The 2,500-nt window shown below is 46.9% G+C and overlaps 1 pseudogene; it reads left to right on the forward strand.

Moving 5' to 3' along the window:
• Positions 1 to 1,001: 1,001 nt before the first annotated feature.
• LOC127917817 (copine-4-like) overlaps positions 1,002 to 2,500 on the forward strand; it is a 79,272-nt pseudogene continuing 77,773 nt past the window's right edge.

Consider the following 2,500-nt stretch of genomic DNA (forward strand, 5'->3'; position numbering starts at 1 on the left):
TGTAATGTTTGCATACAGTCAGTCTCCAGTAAAATGACATGCCACGTGCAAATAGCGATAAGGCACGTAATGAAATAATCCTCCAGACTTTCATTAAGAGTGTTTTGCGACATGCAGCTGTCGGCTGAAACAGTTGGCGTCCGGTACTCTCTGGTATTATTGTGTGTCTATGCCAACAGTAAATGATTCTTCCCCACCACTGCTGACACATGGTTCATAGGTCCTGCTATCTTCATCTAGTTGTACTGAGGAATTCTCCAGAAACTAATTTCATGTGTTATGAACTCCAGTATTTATTTTGAGTTTGATCCAAGTTTCAAAGTACCACTCTCTGCCTCTCTCTCTCTCTCTCTCTCTCTCTCTCTCTCTCTCTCTCTCTCTCTCTCTCTCTCTCTCTCTCTCTCTCTCTCTCTGTCTTTTCCTCTAACTCCTGGGAGATGTTCACATGGATCAGCTGTTCATTTTTTCCCACTCTGTTGTGTCTACAGGGAGACGGTGGGACTGTGGGTACATCTCAATGCAAATAAGAGGCATCATTTAGAAACATCTTATATTGTGAATAGATTCTATAAGGGTTTTACTGTATTTCTACAGTTTTACTTCATATTTTATTCTCAAAATCATCCAATAGACCTACTGTACCATGCAAAAATTCCAGCATTGAGAATTTACTGAGAGGGCTTTGAACCTTACAAAGACTCTCACATTGCATCTTAATTGCATAATGTGGAAAGCCTCACAGCATCCAATTATTTTATGGCATCTTTCCAGCATGTGTTTACGGCAAAACGTCTCGTCAGAACTCCCCCAACCTCACCCTATACAACCACACTCTTTTCCTTCAGACATTTGTGCAAAACTCTTCATTTTTTCTTTCTTTCTTTTTGACTGCCGGCGATTCCCTCGTCCCAGTTTCCCCCCTCTGGTTCTCCTGAGTTGCTGTGTTGTTGATGTGAGGCACTGAGTCAGGGGAGTCTCACCTCTTATCTCTCTCCAAACAGATTGTGTCCCAAAGGAAGCTCACCAAACCACTGCTAAACAGGGCAGCACAGTGAGCAAGTCCTTCATCATGGTAAGGCCCCTGTCTGTCACCTAGCTCCCCTCTCTCTCTAGCTTTCTGTCTGTCTGTCTGTCTCGTCGTCTGTTCGTTCGTCTGTCTGTCTGTCTGCCCGTCTGTCTGTCTGTCTGTCTGTCTGTCTGTCTGTCTGTCTGTCTGTCTGTCTGTCTGTCTGTCTCTGTCTGTCTGTGTCTAAAGCACAGCAAAGGTAACTAAACTTAATGACTATCACCCCATAGCACTCAACTCTGTCATCACGAATTGCTTTGAGAGACTAGTCAAGGATAATTTCACCTCTACCTTACCTACCACCCTAGACCTACTTCAATTTGCTTACTGCCCCAATAGATCCACAGACGATGCAATCGCCATCACTCTGCACACTGCCCTATCCAATCTGGACAAGAGGAATACCTATGTAAGAATGCTGTTTATTGACTACAGCTCAGCATCCAACACCATAGTACCCTCCAAGCTTGTCCTTAAGCTTGAGGCCCTGGTCTGAAACCCGTCCTGTGCAATTGGGTCCTGAACTTCCTGACGGGCCGCCCCCAGGTGGTGAGGGTAGGAAACATCACCTCTACTCCGCTGATCCTCAACAAGGGTGGAGTGCGTGCTCAGCCCCCTCCTGTACTCCCTGTTCACCCATGACTGCATGGCCAAGCACGCATCCAACTCAATCATCAAGTTTGTAGACAACACAACACTAGTAGGCTTAATTACCAACAATGATGAGACAGTACAGGGAGGAGGTGTGGACTATGGGAGTGTGGTGCCTGGAAAACAACCTCTCACTCAACATCAACAAAACAAAGGAGATGATCATGGACTTCAGGAAACAACAGAGGGTGCACCCCCCTATCTACATCGACGGGACAGCAGTGGAGAATGTGGAAAGCTTCAAGTTCCTTGGCGTACACATCACTGACAAACTGAAATGGACCACCCACACAGACAGCATCGTGAAGAAGGCACAGCAGCGCCTCTTCAACCTCAGGAGGCTAAAGAAATGTGTCTTGTCACCTAAAACCCTCACAAACCTTTACAGATGCACAATTGACAGCATCCAGTTGGGCTGTATCAACGCTTGGTATGGCAACTGCACCGTCCGCAACCGCAAGGCTCTCCAGAGGGTGGTGCGGTCTGCCCAACGCATCACCGGGGCAAACTACCCTCCTCCAGGACACCTACGGCACCCGATGTCACAGGAAGGCCAAAAAAAAGATCATCAATGACATCAACCACCCGAGCCACTGCCTGTTCACCCCGCTATCATCCAGAAGGCGAGGTCAGTACAGGTGCATCAAAGCGGAGACCGAGAGACTGAAAAACAGCTTCTATCTCAAGGCCATCAGACTGTTAAACAGCCATCACTAGCACATTAGAGGCTGCTGCCTATAGTTATAGACTAGAAATCACTGGCCACTTTAAGGAATGGAACAC

This window comes from Oncorhynchus keta, unplaced genomic scaffold (genome assembly GCF_023373465.1).
Source record: "Oncorhynchus keta strain PuntledgeMale-10-30-2019 unplaced genomic scaffold, Oket_V2 Un_contig_1222_pilon_pilon, whole genome shotgun sequence".
NCBI classification, from domain to species: domain Eukaryota; kingdom Metazoa; phylum Chordata; class Actinopteri; order Salmoniformes; family Salmonidae; genus Oncorhynchus; species Oncorhynchus keta.